The following is a 14,624-nucleotide window of genomic DNA, read 5'->3' as shown; positions in this document are numbered from 1 at the left end:
TTCAGCTCAAAACATTTTATAATAAATTGTATCTTTCCTTCTTCAATGAATTCTTCAATAAGCTATTAATATAATCACATCACTTTTACCTCAATTATTGTATTTTTTAAAAATCCAAAAGATATTTTTATTAGATAATTCTGTTTTTCTTTCTCAAAAAATTATTTTATTGATTTTTTTACACAGAGGGATAGAGAGTTAGAAACATTGATGAGAGAGAAATATCAATCAGCTGCCTCTTGCATACCCCCTACTGGGGATTTGCCCTCAACCAAGGTAAGTGCCCTTGACTGGAATCAAACCTGGGACCCTTCACTCTGCAGAATGACTCTATCCACAGAGCCAAACAGGTTAGGGCAACTGTTTTATTTTTGTTGTTGTTGTTGTTTTGTGGGGGGTTTTTTGTGTTGTTTTTTTTTTATGAATTTCAAACTATATTGTTTCTTTATATTAACCTATGAGTAAAAGCCTTCTGAGCCTTAGAAAAGAACCTTTACATATATATAACATAGTTTCCTTCCTTATGTGGTTTCTATTCTTAAAATGTGGGATAATTTTATTTAGCCTCACTAGTTGTATTAATAAAAGGGGGTTCATGCACTAAGTCATAAACTAAAGAGACGCTGATGAAAGTGCCTACACCTAAAATGCTAAATCTCCTGCGTATTTCCGTGGTATTGTTATAACACGGTGGAGAACAACAGGGCCACCCCTCTCCCGTAGATGGCTGTATCTGAGACAGAGATGACAGCTTGAAGATTGTAACAAGACCTGGTTAAGTGTGTGTCATTTCTTCTTTACAAAAACCACTTTCATGCAACTGGATTTATGATGTGCCAGTTTCCCATTCCAGACGTTCTGGCAGACAAGGGGAACGTTTATTGATGTGGCCAGTTTACTGTGTGACAACAGGGAAGTGCGACATACGATTCCTCTTCTAATATGGATTTCAACAAAGAATATTAATTTTTGTATAAATTCCATAACAAAAGCATTGGGAAAATTGTATTTAAAATTGTGAAATACCAAGCCCTACACAAGAAGATGAAGAATTTCAGACTCGAGGCCATTATGTCGAACAATACCATTAACATATGTTATCAATAGATACCCAACCCTTCTTTTCTCTATCACTTTGAATTACACATTCATTAACTACAATTAATTATGATAATTGGTGATTAACAGAGCCTTTGTTTTTAAAGTTCTATCTATATGGAACAAATCTAAGTCTACTGCTATATCTTTTTCATTTTGTGTTAATATGAAGGTGTATTTGTGATACATGCATAATATAACTGAATTTAAAATTGCTTTCTTCCACCTGTGTTTGTGAATACAATAATGAGTCTGACATCATAGAGCATCAGTTCAGTAATTGTCTGAAATCCTAATTTTGTCTCTGGAATTATGTGACAGTGGCTCCTTCTAAAAATCAACTCCATTCCATCAGAATCATGCTCAAACAGTACAACACAATGCTTCTGATACCATTTTAGCTCTTTTTAAGAATATTTTTTAGCCGAAACCGGTTTGGCTCAGTGGATAGAGTGTCAGCCTGCGGACTGAAGGGTCCCAGGTTCGATTCCGGTCAAGGGCATGTATCTTGGTTATGGGCACATCCCCAGTAGGAGATGTGCAAGAGGCAGCTGATCAATGATTCTCTCTCATTGATGTTTCTAATTCTCTATCCCTCTCTCTTCCTCTCTGTAAAAAATCAGTGAAATATATATATATATATTTTAAAAAAGAATATTTTTTAGTCTGAAAAATTCTCCAAGTGCCCAAGTTGGTTTGGCTCAGTGGATAGAGCATTGGTCTGCAGACTGAAGGTTCCCAGGGTTGATTCCGGTCAAGGGCATATCCCTGGGTTGCAGGCTCAATCCCCAATAGAGGTAGTGCAGGATGCAGCCAATCAATGATTCTCTCTCATCAATGATGTTCCTATCTCTCCCCCTCTCCCTTCCTTTCTGAAATCAATAAAAATATATAAAATTTAAAAATGGCTTCTACTTAAAAAATCTGAGTAACTCATTTCATGGTATGTAGGGTTTTTTACTCAGGGAGCATATATGCAAACATGTGTAAACTGTGGTTAGATAAAATAGCTATTTTCAAATATTAAGGGAAGCATTTCAAGAATTTTATATGTTCTATGTTCATATATTCAGGAACACATTAGTGGTATATGTTCAAAATTTCAGAAGGCATGTTCATTGTCTAATGTATCTAATCCATCTTCTTAGATTGAAATGTGGCCTAACCTATGATGGTTTTCAAAAGAGACATGCAATACCTCAGGACAGCAATTTTCAACTATTTTCATCTCATAGCAAATATACACTAATTACAAAAATTCTGCGAAACATTCTGCTGACCTGACAAAAAAAAATAGATATAATTTTGATTCATTCATACCAGACAGCTATTGTTGTGTTGGCTGTTGTCCTTTTTTTTATTGGACAATCTAAGGGGAAAGAGGTCAGTGCCCCTGATTAAATTGTCAGGTATGACACGTTTTAAAATTTCTTGTGGCACACCAGTTGAAAATTGCTGCATTAAGATCAAGAAAGATGTGTGATAGGACATTTTTTTCCTCCTCTTTTCAAATAACATCTCTAGAAAGTTTGTATTTTATGAAAGATAGTCTACAATTTCTTACCATCTTTTTCAGTAGAAGTCCATAAAATCTTTCTTGTTTACAAGCCCTTTCAGATATCTGTATTTTCTTAGAAGAGACCCAAAATGGAATACAACATTGCTTTGGTTTGCAAGCAGCTTAGTAAATCCCAGAATAATTTTATGTTGACATTAAAATCACAAATATGACTTGTTCTTTAAGGCAGATTAAAATGTAGATGCATTACTGAAAATACGTGATGACCTGGAAGTTACATGAAGAACACATATGTATACATAACCTGAAATATGCTGGAACTTAATAATGATTTCCAAATATTTGCAAACAAGATTAGATAGATGGGTGAACATATGGATACATGAAAGGGTGGATGTGTGAATGGATGAATAAATAGTTCTCCTAGATATACTGCATAGATGAATAAAATCTTATTTGTGTGGGAATGCTGTGTTGTAAGATTTCCTAGGTTATTTCCATCATGTGTATAGGATCACATAATAAAAGTCAGGATTTTATCCCTGTTCTGTGGAAGGTATATATAGATATCGGAGGAGGACAAGCTTAAAAAGTGTCAGTGTCTATCAAACTGAGAGATAACACTTACACTAACAGCATCATTTTTAGTAAAAATTCACTTTTTAGGAACAGCAAAAAATAGAAGTAATCCTGATTCCTATCAGCTCCTGTGATTTCACACCTTAATCTGAATATTTGTTTCTATGTCTCAGTTTTCACTACCTCTTCCCCTTCTTTGCTTTCCACTCTTCTGTACTAGCATCATCACGGCAATGAAGACAGCCCACTCTGCTTATTTTTTTTCAGGGATTATGCCAATACTTTGTGGTAGTATCTTTTTGGTTATTGAACACTCACTCATATCACCTCTCTCTTGAGTTTTCTTTTATTTACTCTTAAGGTAGTAAAATGCTCATAAACTGGAAAAAAATAAAAAGGGGGAGAAGTTTCAATATATGTGAGGAAACAGTAAAGTGAATGTGAAAATGTGACTTGGAAACGAATAAATATTTGGATCATCTTTAAATTTCAATAGTTATAGGTTCTTGTTATTTCTACTAATCAAGGGTCGATAAAAATTAGCTCTTACATGCAGTTTCTTAACCTCTACCTTTGCTTTCTTCTCCCATGCCATTAAGAGGCCAATTGTCAACCTCCTGGCTACTATAAGAATCTATATTATAGCATATTGGTTAAATACTATGACCATTCATATTTAAAGCAATTAGTGGCATGGTGATTTGCAAAGTACCATGTTATCTTCAGCAGAGTTTCTCAACAAAGACTGCTAGTGAGTCCCATATGAGGCAGAAACGGTTAGTCTATTATATTACCGCCTTGCTCAGTCACTGGCTGGCTTCCCTAGAAGTTCAATCTTTCCACTAAAGGTCCTCATCAACATGCATTACTGCCAATCAGAACCATCACAGTGCACACACAGTCCATGTATTGTTCTGCTTTGTCTCAAATCACAGAGCTGTGCTTCCACATTCTTTTCCTTTTATCCTGGTCAGTTATTAGTACAATATTCCAGAATTATTCCTGTTTCTCAAGGAAGAGATATTCCTGAATTATTTGAACAACCACCTTAATTGTCCTGATTTTCTCAAGACATATCCTCTCTTTACCCTGGACAAGAACCTTTTATTAGCCTTTGCCTGTTCACTTGTATATAAGACCCAGAACTGTCACTCCCCTTCTTGACTCCTAATTATTTGTGTTCCCCTGAATTATATTTATAAAACTTATTTTAAATCTGTGTTGGTTGCTGTTTATTCAATTAGATAAGGTAAAGGAACCTTAGATTCATCATTACATAAAATTAGATAATTTTCCCACTAAGTTAGATAAACCAGTTGGTTCATTCCATCTCTCTGAACAAGTCTAAGGATTAAAACAATCCAGTCAAAGTAATTGCTCCATGCTCATGATGCAGAAGCCCTGGAGGAGATGCCCGAGGAAAAGCAGTCTGGGCTGAAGCAGAGATGCTCTGTGAGAAGCGTGAGCCCAGTCAGGAAAGGGGGAAGGGGAAAGGAACCTCTTGTTTGTTCAGAAAAAGTGAGAGAGAAAAAATAAAAAGTTGAATGTGAGAGCTCTGTGTGGTGACCCACACACCTTACAGTGCAACTGTAGCTCCCCTTGTTGATAGAGTAAGGTAAGAGCAATGGTGTGCCCATTGTGAAGGGCATTACATATTTCTGCTTATTTTCTTGACATCTGCTCAGCTGCTATGAAAGAACCTGGTTGAACTTGATAAAAGATGGAAAACCATGTGTATTAGAGGTAAATCACTAGCTGAGACTGCGTAGATCAGTCTGTACCTGGCCAAATTGACAGATGCTGAGACTGGTTTACCCAGAGCTGACCAGAACTTCTAACTGAGCCCAAGGAGACATGAGCTAAACAAATGGTGGTTATATTAAGACACAAAGTGTTAAAATGGTTTGTTATAGAGGAAAAGCTCACCCTATATACCCAAAGGCCTTCAGAATGGTCTAAAATGTTACTAATTGTTCAATTATTGCCAGTCACAACTGCTTCTAAGTAACATGCCTGGAGCATGACAATCTTGTCCTGGCACTAGTAGTAGGAGAGTGTAGAGGGCAGAAATCAAACTTATAGTTACCCTGCAAACAACTCCAAAAAATTACTTTTACTTTTCTATTCGTTATATTAACAAGTTAAGTACAGATCTTTTTTGGTTTGGTTTGGTTTGGTTTTTAATTAATGGTATCCCTGATGCACAATTCAATCAGCGTATGTGGGTATGTTATACTACACATACACACACACACACACACACACACACACACACACACACACACACACAATGTGCAATTCTCATCTTCCATCTAGCTCAAGGATATTTGTAGTATTACCTCAATTAATATATCTCCCTTTCCACTGGCAATGACATAGTTATATCTGAACTCTATCTAGCTTATGTTAGCAAGTATCATGAGTGAGTCCAAAAAATTATGTTCTAAGAGTTAATGACTAGAGGTTACCAGTAATTATTTTATTTAAATTAAAAGGCGTGTAAGATATTTTGAAACCATAGAATTGAGTCTCTTCTCCAGTTGAAAAAAAAATGAGAAAATATTTAAGGCAACAGAAATTATTAAAACTTGTAGCACACATTTGAGATATGGGGGATGGAGTGGGGAGATTTCATGAAGGAGGGTAGTTGGAAAAAACAAAATAGGTTAGGAGTCCAGAAATAGAGCCAAATGACAAACTGAATTTGTACCTGCCTTCAAAGTTGTACCTGACTTATACAAAAGAGGGCACTTTTAGAAGATTCTCATCAAGCATTATGAGCAGAGTTGGTCTTTATAAAGCTAACCCATATGCAGATATAGAGTAGATTTTAGGGGTTGGCGAAGGATCAAGCTATTTCAATGGCACAGTAAAGAGTAAAGAGATTAGAGTCATAGTGATGAGTATGGTAAAGAGAGCCCAAAGGACTCAATGAATGATGGGATATATGGCTTCAAAAAAAATGGTAATTCTGGTTCTGGAAACATTGGAACATCTCAGAAAGAATACAAAACTGGGATAAAGAGTTGTTTGCAGGGTAACTATAAGTTTGATTTGGAATATGGTAAATTTGAAAGTCTGAGAATGTCACACAGTGGCAAAAAGGATGGTACTGAATCTTAAGAGATAAGTGGAAACTTATAATGTTTCTAATGTTTAGTCATTTAAGTATAAACAAAACTTATTTTAAACGCATTGGGAAGCAGAACTTTGGGAAAGGTAAAAAAAAAAGACAGAAAATAAAAAAGTTTCTTTGTAAAATTTATTTCATAGTGATGAATTTTAATTTTCTTGCTTTTTGTTCAGTATTGGGGGGGGGGAATAAAAGTGGGAAAGTAGTTAGAAAGAACTATAAAAAAAAGAGAAAGAACTATAAAAATGTGACAAATTTAAATATGAACATCTGCATTCACAGAAAAAAAGGTGAGAGAAAAATTTGACAAACATTTCTTTTAGCTCAGGATTTTTTATGAGGTGTTTGCACATTTTCTCTCCAATTTTGAATATGAATTACAGAATAACTAATGCATTCTTGTTATTGTGTAGTTTGTGTCATCTTATAATTTAAAAGTTGGAACTTATTTTTTCTTTCTTATAGAAGCTGATTCAAAGAGGAAAATAATTCCTAAAAAAAACCTCTAGATCTAAAAAGCATATTCAATGCTTTGAATAAAATTGGGCTGATGATAAATGTATAAAAATTGGCTGATCTTTAAGTATAATTCTTTGTTAGGCTATAAAGGAATTGTAGATGTTATGTGTATTTATACATCTATATACTTTGTAAGAATACAGCTCTTATCTAGCAAATACTTTAGATATTGACTGAAAGAAAAATGGGATAAAAATGGGAATAAAAAATAGTATTTTTTGCACTTTTGAATATACATCATAAGATGATGTTTGCTACCCAGTTACCTCAGAAAACCACAGAGTGAAGTGTCAAGCTGGGGAAAAATAAAATTGATGCTTGAATGTACCAGCTGTAACCAGAATTTGATGAATATAAATATATTTCCACTATTAAATCTTTATTTTCTTAATCAGTGACCTAGATAGAACACATTAAATTATAGGTTCTATGAAAACTATGGTGGAAAAAACAAACAAACAAACAAAAACTAAAATATCTGACTATCCTTCAGAGCTCTGACATGAAATTATCAGCATATCAGACATGTTTATTTCATATATTAAACTTTAAAAGATAAAAATTTAGAATGTTCAAAAAAAAAAGGTCTCTATTCAAACAGGGCACATTTTATTATCTGTGAGTTTGTTAACTGAGCGTGGTATTTTTGTGGTTGCCTTGGTGGCTTGGGGTATGATAAATGGATGAAACCACTCCTCAGAGTTGATTCACACACATTCATTGAACAGTCACTCTGGGGTTCACTGTAGTTATACTGAAGAAAAATTCCATATATTCTTTAATCTCAGGGATTAGCTATAAAAATAATAAAAGACAAAACAAATAGGTAATTATGAATTGTGATAAGCACAGGAATATATGTGATAGAGAATTAGAGAAAAGGTGAGGGGGGTCTATATTTAGGTTCTGTGGTTTGAGACTATCCCACTGTGTGGATAACAGTTAAGCTGAAAGCTGGAAGATGACCAGGAGGTAAAGCAATCCAGGGGAAAGATGAGTCCAGACAGAATGGGAAGCTTGTCCAATAGTTATAAAGTAAAAATAAAGTTAGTGTGTTTGAAAATATGAAGGACGTCAAAATCCTTGGAATACCTAGAGTTACAAAGAGATCTAAACTGCTATCTCTATTGGTCATCAGTTTACTCTTGCTGCATAACAGATAGCCTCAGAGCTCTCAGTGGCAAAGAGTAATGAGCATTTATTTGTAACTAGAGGCCCAGTGGATGAAATTCATGCACAGGGTAGAGAGGCATATATGTTCCTCAGCCAAGCCTACACCATCTCCAATCTGGGACCCATCTCACAATCCCGAACCACTGGCTCCCAACTGCTTGCCTAACTGCCTGGCTGATTGCCCCTAACCACTCTGTCTGCCAGCCTAATCACCCCTTAACCATTTACCTGCCAGTCTGATTGATGCCTAACAACTCCCTGCCAGCATGATTGTCCCTAACTGCCCTCCCCTGCCCACCTGGTCCCCACCAACTGCCCTCCCCTGCAGGCCTGGTCCCCTCCCAACAACTGACCTCCCTGCAGGCCTAATTGCCCCCAACCACCTCCTTTGCAGGCCTGGTCCCTCCCAGATGCCCTCCCTAATCGCCATCATATGGCAGACATCTAGTGTCCAAATGGAAGGGGCCATCTTTGACCACATGGGGGGCCATCTTGTGTGTTGGAGTGATGGTCAATTTGCATATTACCCTTTTATTAGATAGGATAGATATTAGCTCCACTGAGGTGTTTCTGCTTTGGGTTGGTAGGGTGGTGACGTGTCTGTCTGAAACATGTTCTTCTGATGGCACCACGGGAAGCCCATCCTACAAGCACATTTTAAGACTTCGTTTGCACAATAAAAGTAGCATCACCTCAGTCCAGCAAGTCAGAGAGTGAGCTCTGAGGCAAGCAATAAAGAGAGAAAACTATAGTCAGAGCAACTTCAGATACACTGCACAAAACAAGGACCATGTCTCATATGTTGTTGTAACATATAGGATGCACCCCCCCAAAAAAAAATGTATACAAACTTTAACAGTTGATAGCTCAATTTTGAAAATGAAATGTATTTTAATAAAGACTGCTTTTTATAATTATTCAAAGTATGTATATACACTTGTTAGGACACACTGCATATTTATTACATGTTGCCTTATACTTAGTAGTAACTCAAAATATAGTCTAAGGCAGTGATTTTTAACTGGAATACCAAAAAAGGCACACTGGAGTGCAGCAAGAGTTTCTAAAACATAGTTATTTAGTCAGTGGTACTGACCTCTTTTCCCTGAGACTGTTGAAAAAAAAAAAAAAAAAAAAAAAAAGACAACAGCCAACAATAGTCATCTGGTGTGAGTGGATCAAAATCACACCTTTATTTATTTTTTGTCAGATCAGCAAATATCCTATATAATAAAGAGGTAATATACAAATTGGCTCTCACATCCTGGAACAAGATGCCTGTCCCCATGTAGTCAAAGATGGCCACCACAAGATGGTTGGCAGGGAGGGCAGTTGGGGGTGACCAGGATGGCAGGAGAAGGCAGTTGGGGGCAATTGGGCTGGCAGGGGATCAGTTAGGTGTTGATCAGGCTGGCAGGCAAGTGGTTGAAAGCCAGCAGTCCCAGTTTGTGAGAAGGATGTCTCCCAAGGGGTCCCAGATTGAAGAGGGTGCATGCTGGGCTGAGGGACACACTCCCCAGTGCACAGATTTCATTCACTGGGCCTCCAGTATATATTTGTTGTGGTTGTGCCACAGGATTTTAGTATGTGTATGTGTGCCATGAAATAAAAGAGGTTAAAAGTCACTGGTCTAAGATATTGAAAAATAAGGAACATATAATCCAAAATAATAATAGCATTGGTTTTTGTTATTTCCTTTACCAGTGGGAAAATTCCTAGGGTCTTGTAGTGAAGGAAAATGGCTTTTTGTGAGCGTTGGCTACTCACAGTTGCTGAGTGTCAGTCATTTACACAGAGATCATCAAACAGCAGCAAAACAAATTTTAGTAGCTACTGGAAGAACAACAGTTACTTTATGTTAAGTAACTTACTATGTGCTAAGCTGAGTAAATGTGTATGAAGTACATTGATCAGTGTCAAGCACACACTATGTGTTATATGTAGCCTGCAAAACTTATCCTTGTGATAACTGCAAATATAGAGAAATTGAAAAACTAAAATAATTTTGAGTGGGATGTAGCTGCTGACTGGGAACAATACAGATTAGAATCCCTAAGTATCTAACTCATGAGATGCATGACCAAGATATGTGATGGCATTGCATTCTATAATGTAGTTTATTTGGCTTACTTGTATATATGTAGTTTATACTCAACCAGTTTCTCAGAACATAATAAAGAAGGTTTTTGCACTTTAAATTCCCCCAAGGAGATTATCTGAGATGGAAGGCTATTCAAGTTTTATAATCCATACTGTGACCCAACTGTATTAAAAAAACAAAGCAACAAAAACACAAGAAAAACCTGCTGGCTTTTTGCAGTTAACTCTGGATGTCTGTGAAACTGTTTCCCTCTTGGGTGACACTTTTAATGTAGAAAATGACATCTCTTGAAAGTAATCAGTGGTATGAATGTCTCAAGGAAGTAGGTAACTTTAAGGGCAGTGAGCAGGAGCTGGGGGTAATTAAATAAAGAGGGAAAATTCATCCAGGAATAAGAAAAGCTTTTTCTGAAAATTTTAACAGAGATGGAACTGCAGGACCATGTGAGTAATGAATGAGTTATGAAGCTTGCAAATAATGGCTGTTTCTCTAGTTTTGTATGAGCTGTGTTAGTCTCCATTGTCGTAGATTTTGTTTGTTCCTTTTTAATTAGTACTATAGTGCATCATGGTTTTCAGCTGACTATCGGGCCACTCACATATTTAATTTATCTGCTATTCTAGAGAGTCAAACAATTAAGCATTACATATTTTCTTGAAAATAAACATGATTTCCCCCAGCTTTAAAGATTGATGCTTTATATTAAGCTACAAAACTCATAAGAAGAGTTATTAAACCCAAAGAAGTTGGCATTTATTCATTTATATAATCTTATAACTGACCTATACTTATTGCTTTGTTCAGAAATAAAGCAGAGAGTTTTCTAAATGGCATTTTGTATACACAACAGTCTATTATCAATTTAAACATTTGTGGGCAACATTATTCTTATAATGTTATTGAGCTATCTGCTGATAATCAAAGAACCCAACACATATTCTGCATCTTTATTCCCTAACATGAATAAATAAATACATTAGCTAGCAAATGTTAATGACCACTTACAATAAGTAGAATTCACAGATAAAATCTGCATTAAAAGATCATTAGCATTGGGGACTGAAAACAAAACTATGGAAATGAGTTCCAAACACTTAATTCTCTCATTCTGTCTTCTCAGAGTTAGATACATACCTCAAGATATAAATGCACCCAAGACAATTTTAGTGGCATATGGGGTAACATATTCCTTTTTTGCATTTATAATTAGACACAGGGAGTCAGAGACCTCAGCCACATTGCTGGCTTAAGCTGCTTGCACATTTCCTGAGCTTGCTCAGCGATAGAACTCCAGCCTTGGATGAGTCCTCTACCAGATGTCATATGCACACATTACAAAGTACTGTAGCTTGGCTTTCAATTAAAATCTGCCTTTGGTTTGGAATAGTATGGTACTTTTTTTTTTAATTTTCTTTCTTTCTCTGTCTTTGTCTCTATCTCTTTCTCTTTCCTCTCTCTCTCTCTCTCTCTCTCTCTCTCTCTCTCTCTCTCTCTCTCTCTCTCTCTCTCTCTCCATCACTCCGTTTTCTGTTTTGATTAATTTTCTGAAACTACTAGTATTCATTAGAACAAAATTACCTGTAGCTGCTCACATATTCTGTCCATTTTTATGAAATCCCTGCCACGTTTCAGTTCTAGGTGACTCCATGGGCTGTCAGAACCAGAGTGTACTTTCAAGGTCAAAGACCTGCAGCCATGGTCAGGGGTGGGCTCGGAAAGAAGGCAGGGCAACCTGCTGCCGCCCACCTCTCTCCAGGGCTCCCCTGCCCCTTTTAGAGGAAGCCATTCTCCTTGGATGCTTTCTCTTCCTGATCTCCAATGACCAGAGAATAGAAGGAGTGACAACTAGATGTTCCCATTTGAGACTGTTTCAGGCAGACTAATGCATATAGGTAGGAAATATATTTGAATTTTATTCCTGGTGGAGGGGGAGGGTGTGCTGCATGGAGCATACCCAGGGTCTAGGGCAGGGGTCTGCAAACTACGGCCCGCGGGCCACATGCGGCCCCCAGGGGAGTCTGATCCGGCCCGCCAGGTTTTTTGGGCAGTGAGCGCAGCCGAGGTGTTACAGTGGGGATTAGTAGTTCATATAGTCCGGCCCTCCAGCTCTCTGAGGGACCGTGATCTGGCCCCCACTTTAAAAAGTTTGAGGACCCCTGGTCTAGGGTGTGTCTGCAGCATTGTAATCAGACTCTACCCACAGCATGATTTGACGGTAGTTCGGGCCTCTCAGCCTCATTTGTAACCCACCTGTTTTCCAAAGATGGCTTCTCCAGGCCTCCTGTCTACATGAGCTCTCTTTGTCATCCAATTAATTTTTGTTTTGCCTATTTTAACTTCAACTAACTACTATGGTTTGTATCCCAGAGGCTTGACCAGTGTGATATACACCTCCACTCTTATTTGATAAACATTGTAATAACTCTTTACTATGTGGGGGGAAATGTTGTGAGCACATGGGTGAACATGAGAAGTCTTGGGATGAGCAGATCAAAGTACATTAAGAACTTTTGTGGTCATGGTCACAGTGGAAACTGTAATATCCTCTGGGAGCTCATATATTTTCACAGTAGACTAGAAGATACCTTTATTTTCAGAGATATTACAATGAAATGGTTACTTTTCTAATTTTCTCATCAAAACACATTTTCATAAACTGCCTTTGTTTGGAATAATGAAAAAAAAATAGTGACTTTTGAAATGAGAATGGAAAATCAGAATAAAAAGGCCTTTTCCCCACCAAAGATGGAGATTTGAGCTAGAGTTTCTCCCACTTTTTTTCCCAAGATTAATACTGTTACAGCTCTCCCAAATCCTTGTGTATAAGTGGCACCTCTGTTACTAAGTGTGTAGTCCTTTTTGTTCCAGAACAATGTGCCTTCCCCTCTCTTAAAGAACAGAAGTGAGGTATGTGTAAGTGTGTGATGTGGTTGATACTTAAATGCTGGCTATGGCGTAGAACTAAAGAAATGCCTCTGAGGCCAAATGTTACCACTTCTGAAGCCATCTGGAAACTTTTCAGTGATCTTGAAAAGGCTATTTATGTCCCAACAGTGGGAAAGGTAATTCTGACTTTTATATACAATCTGGCCAACTCAATCCTTTTGACTGGTTCTTTCCGCTGCCATGATGCTGGTGGTGCAGCTCAGGTGGCCAGTAATCCTCCGTGTGTCCTTATATTCTCTATGTTGCTCTATGACTGCAGAAAGGAAACTTACGTGAAAAGGAGAGATACTGCCCGGGCCAGGTGGCACAGTTGGTTGGAGCATCATCCTCTACACCAAAAGGTTGAAGGTTTGATTCCCTGTCAGGTCACATATCTAGTTTTTGTTTATTTGTTGTTGTTTTTTTCAATATATTTTATTGATTGTTTACTGAGAAGAAGAGAGACAGAGAGAGAGTTAGAAACATCGGTGAGAGAGAAACATGATCAGCTGCCCCCTGCGCACCGCCTACTGGTATGTGCCCGCAACCAAGGTACATTGCCCTTGACTAGAATCTAACCCGGGATCCCTGAGTCTGCAAGCTGACGAGCTGATGCTCTATCCACTGAGCCAAACCAGTCAGGGCACATGCCTAGGTTTTGGTTTCAATGTCGTCAGTAAAATACTGATGTTTCTCTCTCACATCAATGTTTATCTCTCTTTCTCTCCTTCTTCCTCACTCTAAAACCAATAAACATATCCTCAGGTGAACATTAAAAAAAAAAAAAAAAAAAGGTGAGAGACCTAGTGGTGCCCATTTACCTGGGTAATAGGCAAAGCACATTGCCTCTCTCTGTTCCTCACCGCAGGTTTACCAACTACCAGGTTCCTGTGAGCCTTCACTGAGCTAATATCACTGCATTTCAGCAAATATTTACTGAGCAGATACATGTGTCGGCACTATTCCTGTGGCTGTGGGTACAAGCAAAGCTTATATTCCTCCTCTATGCTCTCCCGACAGTCCAGTGAAGAAAAAAGGCAATAAAACTAGGGCAGAGGGTAAGGCGGTGTGTAAATATGATGTGGGTGTTATATTAAACAAAGGGGCCAAGGAGGCCTCCCTGGAGAAATGACATTTGGAGAGAGATGTGGATCTAGTGAGGTTCTGAGCCATGCGTATATGTGGGGGGAGTTGGGAGAGGGCTGCTCCAAGTTTAATGACAGGAAGGACAGAAGCAAGGCAGAGGGTGTGACTGTGTGTGTGTGTGACAAGTGCAAAAAGCTAGCGGTGATGGATGCCTGACTTAGCAAGTGGAAGAGATGGGGTGACTGAGAGGAGGTGGTCTGTGACCAGGTCATGCAGACCCATAGGCATGATGAAGAGTTAACAAATGATTGCTCACAAATATGAAAAATATATTTACTGTGGCTATAGCATTCATAGTTTAGATATATGCCTATGTGAAAATGCTATGTATGATTAAACATTGAAATTATTTTCTTTATTTGTAATCAGTTCCAGTGATTAAATGATATAAAATATGTTACATATTATGGATATATATAATGTAAATATCA

This window comes from Pipistrellus hanaki, assembly GCF_964339955.1.
Source record: "Pipistrellus hanaki genome assembly, chromosome: 8".
Taxonomy (NCBI): Eukaryota; Metazoa; Chordata; class Mammalia; order Chiroptera; family Vespertilionidae; genus Pipistrellus; species Pipistrellus hanaki.
The sequence above is the reverse complement of the archived record's forward strand: the minus strand, read 5'-3'. Positions refer to the sequence as shown.